A 14,367-nucleotide genomic window follows, 5' to 3' on the forward strand; every position below is an offset into this window, starting at 1 on the left:
ACACATGATACAAAATTCCTTTGCCTTTTGCCTTTTGGCCGCAGATTCTTTCACGCGAGGAAATTTTAGGACAAAAAGAAGGCATTGACTTTTACAACTTTTGATTTACAACTACTTGTGGTCACTTTGCATATTCTCTCTTAACTTAACCATTGCTGAGAACAATGTTATCTCCCGTTATTAGTAAAGTTGTTATTATAACCATTGGGATATGTTCTAAAAGTTAGTACTTTACCATAAAAAAAACAAAATAAAAATAACAGGAGCAAGAAATGAAGCTAGAGAACTTTTATGGTCTCCATTTCAAGTCCCATGGAGAAGGAATTAACTTGTTGTTCTGGTCATTTCATCATCTTGAAGTGGACAAATTTTCAGGAGCCATGCAAATCATGACCAAAAATATGTTATAAAAAATTTTGTGAAGAAGGCGGATTTCCTTAGAAGCCGGCCCTGCACTAACTAAGGCTTGTTTCGTTTGTCGGGTTGGATCATTTCATTTTAATAAATTAAAATGCATGTGTTAGTAAATGACCAAAGCACTCCCTAAACACAACTCACATGGCATAACATGACTGGTGACTGAGAACATACAAACTCTTCACAACCATCTGGTCCCTCTATCGTCATATAAAACTGAGTGACCTCCCATAGCCTTTCGTGGAGATTTCTTAGAACAATCATTCCTTCTTTGCATCCAAACCCAAAAATCCAAGGCCTCTGATCTCCGTAATTCATATATCTCTTTTTCTCTCCTTAATTCATATGACTGTCAAAATGCAAAACAAGCCTTTTTACTTCTTTTCTTAGTTCTCATTCTTTCTTGCTTGATAGCTCAAATCCTTGGGAACAAGCAATCACAAGCACTTGCTCAGCTTTACAATCCAAGTTGAAGGAAGGTGCGGGCATCGACACAAGCCAATTCGAGGCAATTCTTCATGCCAATGGAGCCAAAATTCATCCTCAGGAGGGGTTGAAGGAGAAGGACAGGATTGATAGCTTGCCTGGACAACCCCATGTGAATTTCTCTCAGTATGGTGGGTATGTTACAGTGGATAAAGAAGCAGGTCGTGCACTCTTTTACTATTTTGTTGAAGCGGAGAAGGACGAAGGATTCCTCACGTCTTCTTCTATGGCTCAATGGAGGTAAATTACTTTCCTACTCTTGCAATGTAGTCAACGTCACCAGCTCAATGATGCTGGTATAATTTGTCATTGCTAGGAAAATTATGTCTGGTTGATTGTGATCTCCTCTTTGTCCGTGCATACATTCTTTCCTTTAATTCTATTGTTTTTAGTTTTTTGGGTATTTGAAGGGATGAAAATATATCCCATTAAACCACCAAGATGGCCCAGTGATTTGTCCACCATTTGGGTAAGGCTTTGGGGTTCGGTTGGGTTTGCTTCCCAGTTCGAGTCCCGCAGTTGCAACACCTAGTGGTCAGTGGCTAGCTCAGTTTCGCGAGTGGAGATTAGTCGAGGTGCGGGCAAGAGGCCCAGGCACCTCATGGTATTTACTATATATATATATGTATCCCATTAAAATGCCAACAAAATAAATGAAAATTTCACGATTCCAGTTTGGTACTAGCCACTCTAACCACTCCTTGTAGTGTACCACACTTTGCTTGATCGTTGCTAGTTTTCTTTGGCTGGAGGTGACTATTAAAAGAATATTGTACGCCCAATATTGTATTCATCAATTATTGATAGTACCGAAAATAATAGTTCTTATTAACCAAAGGGTTAATAATCTATAGTTCTATTCATCAATTGGGTCAATTATTATATAATGACTTCGGTCAGGCAACCACCGCATTGTGATCATGGATCACTGTCAATCGTAATTTACGCTAGAATTTGCATCCATCAATCGCTGTTAATGATTCATGCACGACGGACAAACTGCCCTCCTTCGTATTTACTTTAACAATAATTAATTACCATTCCTCATTATTTTAAATTTGTTATTGTTAGAAACATTTCAACTTTCATTCACATTCCCCAGGTGGCTTCCTGCCGCCCTCTTTAATTTGCGGAATGGCTGGGATAACAAATCCCAGAATTCACTCCTGTGGAGGATATCCCGGCGCTCAAGCTGTAGCTGTATATTTTTCAGTAGGGAAATACAAAAAAATTTAAAATTCAACGTTGAGAAAGGTCTTGGTCGATAACATGCAGCTCAATTATTTATCATTAATATAATGAATCTACTTTTTTTGGTAGAGAGAGAGAGAGAGAGAGAGAGAGAGAGAGACTGTGAAGACTATAACTTCCTCTTGCATTAAGCTCTGTGAATTGGATCCAGTGACATTATCTATTAGTTTTATGGCAATTTAATAATTATATTACCTGTATGTCTATAATTTAAACGTTGCAATGACTTAACGTCTTCACAGGACCTGGATGTTCTTCTCTTGGCTATGGAGCAATGCTAGAGCTTGGACCGTTCCGAATCCACAGCGATGGAAAAACACTTTACAGAAACAGATTTTCATGGAACTATGGTAAATCTGACACAGTTAAAAGGGACTAAAGTATGATTTTCGAAGCTTAAAGAAATTGATCCTTTTTTTTTTTTTCAGCTGCTAATGTTTTGTTCCTTGAGTCCCCTGCCGGGGTTGGATTTTCTTACTCAAATAAGACATCTGATTATGATGCCAGCGGGGATAGAATAACAGCTGCAGATAATTATGTGTTTTTAGTGAATTGGTTGGAGAGATTTCCAGAATACAAGGACAGAGAGTTTCTATATTTCTGGTGAAAGCTATGCAGGGCATTATGTACCTCAACTTGCACATACTATTCTTTACCATAATAAGAGGGCTAACAAGACAATTATCAACCTCAAGGGCATAATGGTAACTCTCTCTCTCTCTCTCTCTCTCTCTCTCTCTCTCTCTATTGTGAAGTAAAAATCTATTGCTAATAATAATTGGAATTTAGACACTATTTGGAACTATATTCTTGGATTCTTGGTAGTTAGTGAAAGTTGTAATTGTAAAGGTCTTGGGAAAATGCTTGCATTGGTCCCTCTAGCAAGTGGCCAAATGCCCACATTTGGTGGAGCAAAATACTTTCCTATTTGTCATCATATATCTCTTTTACTCTTTGTTTCTCATAATTCTTGGTCTAGTCATCATCATTTCTGTTTTTGATTCCTGTGGTTGCACATGCTGTGGGCTGGCCCTTTGGTTCCTTTGGTTTGGGCCATGTGATCATGCCCATTGCCTACCTTTTGTTGGTATAAAATTTGCTTATTGTATGGTGTAATGCAAGCATCAAGTGGAATATGGTTGAGTATAAATCCATAAATTGGGTAAAGAAACAAAAAAGTTCTACATATTGGGAGGTGTGTATCGGGCTCGTACAATATTGGGTAAGAAATCCACTATTGTTAGGTCTCTAGTTTGGTTCTCGAAATGAAACTCTCATGTCTAATATCAGAATATGAGAATGGAAGATGTTCATTTGTCGATTTTAGGAACGCTAAAAAATGAGGGTCATTATTTAATGTCATTTTCTTTTATTCCCATGTTTGGTTTGTGTAGTATTATAAAATAATTTCTTTTCCGATTTTTTTTGGCCATTTTTTTTTACTTCTAATTGTCACCCTTCTTGGGTAAAGTAAAAATTTATTTGGCGCATGATGCAGATTGGAAATGCAGTGATTAACGATGAAACTGATTCAAGAGGAATGTACGACTACTTAGCAAGCCACGCCCTCATTTCGGATCAAACTGCAAACAAAATCAATAAATATTGTGATTTTTCACCCAATGCCACAAAGCAGCCTAAGGAGTGCAGTGATGCGGCTGATGCTGCGGCTAAGGATACCTATTACATTGACATTTACAACATCTATGCCTCCTCATGCGTTTCCTCCAACCGTCACTGCAAAACCCAAAAAGGCTTCAGTGAGTTAAAAACAACGCCCTTAATTATATTGCATGTAGATATTTAACATTTCTGCTGTTTTCAAAACATTTTGTTGTGTTGAACTGCCGAGCTGCAGATATTGAATTCGACCCGTGCAGCGAGTACTATGCTTATGCTTATTTTAACCGGCCAGACGTTCAACAAGCTCTCCATGCCAATGTCACTAAACTCACACATGACTGGGAACCATGCAGTGATGTTATCGCAAACTGGGCCGATGGTGCATCGACCGTACTGCCCCTTTTAAAAGAGTTCCTGGCTAATGATGTTCGAGTGTGGATTTTTAGGTGAAATTTTGATACTCTTCTTCTTCATCATCATATTAAACTTGCAATTTGCTTTTCTGGAGTTTCAGTATTTGAAATCTAAAGCTAATACCAGCTCATTCTTATGGAAATAATGAGTGCAGTGGAGACATAGATGCAAGGGTACCAGTCACTTCAACAAAATATTCTATTGAAAAGCTGAATCTTCCAATAAAGACTGAATGGCATGCTTGGTTTCTTGGTGGAGAGGTAGCTTCTCATTTCTCCATCTTTTTATTGTCTTTGGATTTTCAAAACCACTGGCGTTAATTATTTTGGATGTTTTATTTATTTATATATTTGTCTTGTGCAACAGGTTGGTGGTTACACACAAGTGTATGAAGGAGAGCTAACATTTGCTACAGTGAGAGGGGCAGGGCATCAAGTGCCAAGCTATCAGCCTGCAAGAGGACTTTCCCTCATCAAGCACTTCCTTGATGGCACACCACTCCCTGATACTACAAGATATACCTAATTTCTTTAAATATTTACAGCTATCAGAATGTCATTACCTTGTTATTAATTTTTTAGTCCACACAAGGTCGCTTGATTTCTCGCTCTTCTAGTTGTAATTTATTTTCATTGATTAATAAAAGTTCATAACAATTGCCTTTTCAATTGAACCCCTACCCGCCTAAAGATAGTCTTGTAAGCTGTATAGTTAGTCCAAAATGCCCAAACTATCTATAAGTGGCGGAGTCAGAAATTGATGTTAGAGGGCTTGCGAAATATAAAATTTGAAAGGAATGGGAGCATAAATGCTACAAAGTTCTAGTGGAGCTTCTACGCATTATTTTTCTAAACTTGTTAGTACGAAAATTGTATTAGCATTTCCTAAACTCTAGCATAGGTTGAAAATTAGTATGTGAGGAATTGTTACTGGATGTTTTGGCACAACTCATTTAATCCCATACTTCCAAGGCATGACTTGACCGATATGAGAAACTTGACAACATGTAAATCATGACATAATCATGCATTCACAATAGGATTTATAGTTGAAGTTATTTTCATTGTCATTGTGATTAATTTAAGTTAAAATATTAGTGGTTCCTACAGTGACGTCCACCATGCTCATCTCCTAATTAACTTATTTTAGGAGATAATTGTTTCTTTATAAAAATGGATGTTTGGTGTCCTCACTAAGAGTCCATATTGAATCACAATTCATATTCATCATTAGATAGTATTTTATTTTATGTTTGGCGTCTTAATAAACACACCATATTGTATCAGGTTTTGTAAGGATCGTTGAATAAGGTTGAAAGTCTTTGTTGAATAGGATTGGTGGTCACATAGGTTTCTCTTGGGTGAGAATAACCTGTTTTGAATAAAACCAAAGGGTCTTCTTTTCAAAGAGCAAGCTTTCTACGTATTAAACTTTTGATATATTGAATTTGTTTGAGAAAGCTGTTGTGGTTAATTTCTTCGGTAAGCCATCAAGTGCTCTCTCGTTGCTCGGTGATTTATCGAATCTTTTCATCATTTATATTGCATAAATATTCATGTTGGTGTGACTCATATAGTTGAAGGCACCAAGAATGTTGTGGTGTTTATCCTTTGGTGAGCTTGAAGCAATCGCGACCAGTATTGCATTAATTCAACATAAGAAATGTCGAAGATCATCCTGTGACAGAAGTTGAGTTACACAGAAGTCGGTAAACTTTATCTAGATTGAGTCTAGGATAAGTGTGTGGGTACTTCTTGTAATCTCAATTCTATAGTGGATTTGTTCTGGACCAAGAAGTCCCGTAAATTTTCCCCAGAGGTGGGGTTTTACCACGTAAAATAAATATCTACGTGTTTTTTTACTCTAAGATCTGCACATTTCAAGATTACTAAAGAAAATACATGCCACTTGGCTGGGGAAAAGAAAAGATTACTTGCTACATCAAGCATGAAAGCTCGATTTGGGTCTTCAACTATGGGGGATTACTGTCAAAGGTGCTTATGGTTCCTTGTTGTCCAAAAGAGAGGTGCAGAGAGAGAGGAGAGGGTGAGGTAAGAGAGAGATAGAGGGGGTGAGTGAGAAAGAGAGAGAAGTGGTGAGTGAGAGAGAGAGAGAGAGAGAGTGACAAGGACAATGATAACGCCGTAGCGGTAGTCGTCGCCATCGATTTGGTGAGGACGACAAGAGCAGGTGAGATCGAGAAAGAGAGGCGGTGAGTGTGAGTTAGGGCTGTGAGAGAGAGAGAGAGGAATGTGAGTGAGTTAGGTTAGGTTGCTTAGTGAGGGTAATGATCTAGTGCAAGCAGACTCCGCATAAACTCTTCTTTGGGCCAATCAGACAATGACACATGGAAAATGCACATATAATTACATATTATGCAGTTCGATTCAGGTCCACCGGTTTAAAATTTTTTTGACCCGAAGCCTGAATCGAAGTCAACGATTCGGGTCAAATCTAACGTTGACTTTTTTGGTTTGGTCAAAAAATCCTTCTTTTTCAATTTGGTTTGGTTTGGTCTAGTCGATTCATTCAGTAAATTGGTTTCTATGCCCACCACAATTTAATTTCCATTCAATTATTAAATAAATTAATATATATATATGGCTTATTTATATACATACCCCTTGTGGTTTCAAAGTTGTCTCAGATTGCCACTGTTTTTTGAAACGTCTCAAAATACCACATACACTTTTAATAACTGTCTCACGTTACCTATTTCATCAGTATTAAGAGATATTCTATTACGTGATGTGGCCCCCACTTCTTGGAGTATTCAGACGAACCAATTCTAATAATCTCCTGTTGTCCAAAGCCCAATTCACAATTTCCATATGTGCCCTTTTGGTCTTCATCACCCTCCTCCTCTTCACCCTCTCAACCTTTGAATCCACAACCAAGCCTCACCCAGTTATCACAATAGCCTCCAGAAGATTTCTCTTCCAAAAATCTCCACCCACCACCAACACATACTCCAAATTACTCATAAACCATTCACGTAATGGAACGTCTCTTAATACTAACAAAATAGGTAACGTGAGACAGTTATTAAAAGTGTAGGTGGTATTTTAAGATGTTTCAAAGAATATGTAGTAATATGAGACAACTTTGAAAGCACAAGAGGCATGTACATAAATAAGCCTATATATATTATAATTTTTTAACACAATTAGAATAGCTTTGTACAAGAAATAATCCGATAAGCTTGAGCTTTACTTCTTGATCAGGCAAACTTCTAGAGTCCACGTATGATTAGAAGACCACACTTTGTGAATTAAGACAATGAATTGTCTTACAATTAAGAGCTATGGACAAACATATGGAGTATACTTCAATTATTTGGACATTACAAAATTGATTGAGCTCTATTTTTAGATAATTTGGCAAGATATATTTGCTCGATTCCTGCCAGGAATTTTGAGGTGCCAAAACGATGCGTAACGAATTGGAGTTACAATACTGTTTAGCCATCCCTCACCAACTCTTTTTTGGTTTTCCTATTAAAACAAATTCTGTTTTGCTTTTGTTTTGAATTTTCAATCATGCCAATTCTATAGGCATCAAAGCAATCCACGATGTCATGAAACTTTTTGTGTATTTCCTCAGTTATAGCCAAGAGAGTTCGTGGCAGTACTTCTAAAAAGTAGAATATATGTTTGCTTCCTAGAGCATTTATCAATAGTGCTTTTGGGAGAATTATGTATCAGTATTATTCATTACAACTCATTTTTATTTATTTATAATTAAAGATGCAAAACGAGAGAATAATTTTCGCATATATTGTACATTGTAATAAAATTATGGAATATCTTATCACAATCTAATTGTGACTGACTTACTAGCAAGCACTCGAGGTATTCTATTCAACTTAACTTTATATGACTACATCACAATAACAAAGTTGTAGCTTATTGTTATTGGAGACCTTCGAAAAAAGAGAGCATAATTACATTATCTAATTGTCAAATGCTACAATCATTCAACAAAATCACGAGAGAACTAGATTAAACAAGAAAAAGGATCATCCCAACAAATTGCATAAGAAAAAATCCCAAAATTTAACACCCAAACCCTAAATCATAAAAACTTAACAGTAATAATTAAAATTTGAAATTGAATAAAAAGAAAGAGAGAAACTAACTAAGATTGAAGAAGCCACTGAAGAGAGGTTGATAGAATTTTGGAGGAAGAGAGCTAGTTCTTCTAAGCTCACGAAGTTCAATTTATGGAGTTATAGGTGGCCAAAAAGAAAAAGAAAAAAGTAGTGATGGTTCAGACCTGGGCCTATTTCTACATGGAGATGTGGGCTTAATTCTACATAGAGGGGTGGGCTATTATTTGATTTACCAAGGCTGGTCTTGTACCACTAGGCCTATTCTCCAAAATTAGCATTGGGTTGAAGACGTTTTGTAAATCCGCCCTTTGCTATAATACTCGTACGTCAACAAACCACAATTTGAAGAGTTTCGTTTTAGGAGACTATTGAATCCCCTTTCCCCAATATCTATGTATAGAAGAAAGACAAAAAAGGTTACCATATTTTTATTGGAAAAGAAATACGAAGAAGTACCCCAACTACAAATTTCTAAAACGAAATTAGCTAAAATTGATTGAACAATCCATTCCAGAAGCTCGTTTTGACTTAATCTATTTGACAAATCGTCCAAGCAAAATGCCTAAAGTAGGTTTATTGATGGAAGGAACTCAAAATAATTATGGTTTAAATTGATATGTTTATTCTTCTCTCAATGAGGAATATATATACTACATACAGAGTGGTTACAAATAGGAAATATGCATAAAATCTCCTAATTCTACTCAAATTAGATAATTATAATAAAATATAAATTTTATTCCTAATAAGAACAAATTCTATTCCTAATAGGAACGTGAACTCATGCCAACACTCCCCCTCAAGTTGGTGCATAAATATCGGTAATGCCCAACTTGTCAAGTGAGTCTTCAAATTGACACTTTGACACGGCATGGGTCAACATATCTGCAAGCTGCTCTGAAGAAGGCACAAAAGGTAGATAAATTAACTTATTCTCCAGCTTCTCCTTAATGAAATGCCAATCAACTTCTACATGCTCAGTTCGATCATGTTGCACCAGATTGTTAGCAATTTCAAATGCAGACTTATTATCCCAGTGGAGCTTTGTAGCAACATTCAGTCTAAACCCAATTTCAGCAAGTAACCACCTCAACCACAGTATTTCACAAACCCCTTGGGCAATCCCTCTGTACTCAAACTTTGCAGAGGACCAAGACACAACGTTTTGCTTCTTGCTACGCCATGTAACTAGGTTACCAACAACATTGCCCAAATCTTTCATCTTAAATTCAGATGTTAAACGCTTCGGCAGTTCCTAGATTTATACAGTATCATTACCAGTCACAATCATATCATCAACGTAAATAATCAACAAAGTCACATTACCAGCCCTATGTTTAATGAATAAAGTATGATCAGTATTGGCCTGTTGGTAACAAACTACTTCATAGCAATAGTAAATCTGCCAAACCATGCACGAGAGACTGCTTTAACCCGTCGTCACCTATTTTAATTTGCACACATTCCCCGTTTCACCGGTAACCTTACACCCTGGTGGAAGACTCATGTACACTTCTTCTTTTAGTTCACCATGTAAGAATGCATTTTTTACATCAAATTGCCTCAGGGTCCAATCCAAGTTCACTGCTAAGGACAACAAAACTATGACAGTATTCATCTTAGCCACAGGTGCAAAAGTATCATGACAATCAACTTCATATGTCTAGGTGAACCCTTTAGCTACTAATCTCGCTTTGTACCTCTCCACAGTACCATCTGCATTATATTTAAAATATAAACACCCACCTTCATCCTACAGGCTTCGTTCCCTTTGATAGATCAACAATATCCCATGTATTTTTTATGCAACGCCTCCATTTCAATATTCATGGCTTCATCCCACTTTGGATCATTAAATGTCTTCTCAACAAGGGTTGGAATTTTAATATTATCAATTCTAGTCAGAAACACTTTGCACTCAGGAAATAACCTATGATCAGACACATAATGGGCAATAACATATCTTCCCTTTCCTTCTAGTAAGTAACGATTAGGTGGAACCCCACGGTTCTATCTAGGCGATAAAACATAAGAATTATCAGACGTATGAATAGAAGCACTTACCTCAGGAATATCGGGAGAGCTTAATCAAGTACTATTAAAAAAACTTCATGGGCTCAATAGGTTCATGTAGTGACATGATTAAAATAGCAGTTCAGCTAGTGTAGCAAGTTGGCTGGTGTAGCAGGTTCGACCGGTGTATCAAACTATTCAATACTACTTTCCCTTGTAAATCTAGTCATTCACTACTAGTCTCCCCCTGAAGGACATGCTTGGGTGTATCAGAGAAGAACATTTCATTGTCAATAAAGGTAACATCTATAGAGACATATAGACATCGGGTTGCAGGATGATAGCATTGGTAACCTTTTTGATGAATAGAGAAACCCAAAAAGGCACAGTGGAAAAGCACGTGGATCCTGCTTACTCCTCCGATTATGATAGAAGTGAACATAAACGACACAACCAAACACCTTTGGAGACATAGTTAGCATAGAAGAGGCAGCGATATGATGGGTCAGTACTTGCATAGGAGTTTGGAAATCCAAAACTTATGAAGGTAGACGATTCAAGAGATAGACTGCATAGGTAACAACATCCATCCAAAACCGCTTTGGAATTGACTCAAGAAGCAGCAGAGTACGGGCAATAGCAATGATCTGCCCATTTTTACGTTTAGCAACCCCATTATGTTGTGGTGTTTGAGGGCAAGTAGTCTTATGGTGCACACCCTTAGTGTGAAAAAAATGGGATAACGCTGAATTAACAAATTCTCCACCATTATTAAATCGAAAAACCTTGATTGGGAGCATAAATTGAGTCTGAAATATCTTATAGAAACGCTGAAAAACTTCGACCACATCACTTTTGTTTTTCATCCCATATAACCACAACATATGAGTGCAATCATCCACAAAGAACACACCAATGAACTCCCAAGGCTGTAGAAATAAGGGAAGGCCCCCAAGTATCAGAATGAACTAAATCAAATGGCATAAGCTGTTTATTACAACTTAGAAGGTAGGATACCCGATGACTCTTAGCTAAAATACACGTCTGACATTGGAAAGCAGACTCGTTGACATCACTAAATAATGCAGGAAACAAATGTTGCCAATATCCAAATGAGGCATGACCAAATCTGCAATGTAGCAACCAAATCCGGCAATGCTGAGAAGTTTCGGCGCTACCAGCATGAAGAACCATACTAGTTGCCACATTATCCACATAATAAAGCCCCCCTTTTTAGTACCACGACCAAAGATCTCTCGAGTCTGGATATCATGTAGTAAGACAACAGATATATTAGTACAACGCAATTTAACTACTCAGTCACTTACGGTACATATAATAAATTAGTAGACAAAAATGGAACTAATAACACTTTGTCTAATGGTAAAGCAGGTGTCAAGAGTACAAAACTAGCCCACGTGGAGGAGTAGCAGCATTATTAGCAGTCAGAACATGATCACGATGAGGTAGAAGAGTAGTAGAGAATAAAGCAGAAGTATCGTCATATGGTCAGTAGCTCATAAATCAATAATCTAACCTATATTGCTGGTATCATGGGCAAGGAAAGCCTTGCAAAATTTACTTGGAGAAAGAGGTGTTGGAGTGCTTGAAACCACAGTCAAAGTCGGAGGAGGAGTAGCAATAAGGTGGTCGTGCCCAGTGGTGATGTCAGCCATAAAAGTGGAGGCAATGACCACATGAGCTTTGCTGTCCAGTTGTACCCTTTCTAAACATCTCCGCTCCTTCTCCTAATCTGGTACCCTATGCAATGCCCAACATGTGTCAATAGTATGTCTCTTTTCACCATAGAAGTGGGGGCAACGACCACATGAGCTTTGCTGTCCAGTTGTTCCCTTTTTAAATGTCTTCGCTCCTTCTCCTAATCTGGTACCCCATGCAATGCCCAACATGTGTCGATAGTATGTCTCTTTTCACCATTTTAGTTAGTTTTTTTTTTTTTGGTTTTTGTTTTTGTTTGCATAAGTCGAACGAGGCGGAGCAACAAAAGAGCGGACCATGTATCTGAGAAACCAAAGCAGTATTTTTAGAAGCAAACACAACAACGGGTTCCCCAATCTTGGTGCCGAATCCAAGCATAATAATTTGGCGTTGAGCCTCTCGACTAACCATAAAAAAATACATTTCGATACTTGAAACTTAATCACTCCGTAGAATATCACTGCGGACCTTGTCATAAGTATCGTCAAGACCAGCAAAAAATCATACACATGATCTGCCATAACAGCAGCCTGAAAAGTCTTCATATCATCAGCACACTTCATCTGAAAGGGACGTCTCTTGTGCAATTCAAGCCAGATTACCTTAAATTCGAAAAAATAGGTAGAGACAAAATGACCTACTTGCTTGAGACGAGTAGCCTGGCACCGCATTCATAGAGTGGGATATGTCAGAGCCATCATAAAACATTTGATTAACAGCATCCCAAATTTTATTAGCAGTAAGTAGAGTATGAAACATATTCAACAAACTAGGTTCTATAGTTCGTAGCATCTAACTTTTCACAATATCATCAGCAATTTTACACTTCACAAATTTCGAGTCTTTGGAATTAGGGACATCAGTGTCGCCAGTCAGGTAACCCAATTTTCCTTGTGTAGTAGCATGGAGTTCAATCATTGAAGCTCATATCTCATAGTTGGATCCATTCAATTTGAATCCCACAGGTAGGTTGGTGGACGATTCAATATGTACCGTCACAATAAGAGTAGAAGAAGAAGATTCAGTGACATCTAACATGGTGTTGGATGGCGGCGGCAACAAAAGATTAGGTGGCGACGACGACAGTAAGAGATATAAGACGGCACATGCTTAGGTGTAGCGGAAATAGGTATTTTTAGGATTAGGGTTTTCATATTGTAGAGACGGATCAGAACCCGAGGAATATATGTACTACATACAAAGTGGTTAAAAATAGGAAATACGTACAAAATCTCATAATTCTACTCAAATTAGATAATTACAATAAAATATAAATTTTATTCCTAATAGGAACAAATTCTATTCCCAATAAAAACATTGACTCACACCAACAATGGAATCCCTAACCCCCCATCCCATACTATATGTCATATGAATGTTATCCATATCCCTTCTATATTCACTATGATAGCAAAAGACGCACTACAAGGCACATACCACTCTTCGCATATCACATTCAAGTATCAATCATTGCACCACAGCCTTAACCACAGTTATCATCTCATCTCTTGTCTTCTTTTAATTTTTTTTCTTCCAAGAAAAGTACAAGGAAAAATAATTAAAGGAAAAAACAATTAATGGAAATGATAAAAAAATTAGCATGTTTACTTACAAGTAATGGAAATGATAAAAAAGTGAATTATTTTCATTCCTGAGTTTCATGCATTTATTTACACATGAGAAATCATTTAACACGCGAGTTTCACTTACAACTCCTTAATCAAATACTCAAAGGAATGGAAATCGGATCCCTCCTAGTTGATTTGATTCTTATTCCTTATTTATCCTATTCTGTTTCTTCTTATTCTGATTACTTATAAGTAAACATGCCATGGTTCTTTCTAAAAATATTAAATGGGAGCCACCACCTCCAACTTTAAAGTTAGTTTTGATGGCCAATGTGGTCTAACTTAGTGGAAAATGGTCTTGACTTGCAGACCAGTGGTCACATATTTGAATCCCCATAACATCTTGGTAGGGTCGGCTTAGAGATTTTAGGGGCCCTGTTCAAAATTAGTAATATGACCTCCTAGAACAAAGTCTTCAACAAAAATAGATAAAAAGAATTGGGGCATATAGATTGATAACAAATTTAAAATTACTCATTGTGTAACTTACATGTTTTTGTATCCTCCTAACAAGGTTATGGTACTCTCGTATCTCAAAATTGTAAAATCGGCCCTTTATCTTGTAAACCCTCATTTTACTAGAATACTCATTTTACTAGAATAAGGACCCAATTCACATTATCATGGTACGGAGTTACCAATTTCTTGTAATGTGGATCATATCCTTGTAAATGGGGATTTACAACATTATGGATTAGGTGAACC

General features: G+C 37.1%; 1 pseudogene across 1 annotated transcript; it reads left to right on the forward strand.

Moving 5' to 3' along the window:
* Positions 1–644: 644 nt before the first annotated feature.
* Positions 645–4,859, forward strand: LOC148916662 (serine carboxypeptidase-like 40; annotated as a pseudogene). Its single transcript, XR_016127335.1, has 7 exons — positions 645–1,143; positions 2,397–2,504; positions 2,583–2,858; positions 3,653–3,908; positions 4,007–4,223; positions 4,346–4,451; positions 4,558–4,859. The product of XR_016127335.1 is annotated as a serine carboxypeptidase-like 40 (transcript).
* Positions 4,860–14,367: the final 9,508 nt, after the last annotated feature.

This window comes from Prunus mume, linkage group LG5 (assembly GCF_029339155.1).
Source record: "Prunus mume cultivar Tortuosa linkage group LG5, ASM2933915v1, whole genome shotgun sequence".
In the NCBI taxonomy this organism is placed as follows: Eukaryota; Viridiplantae; Streptophyta; class Magnoliopsida; order Rosales; family Rosaceae; genus Prunus; species Prunus mume.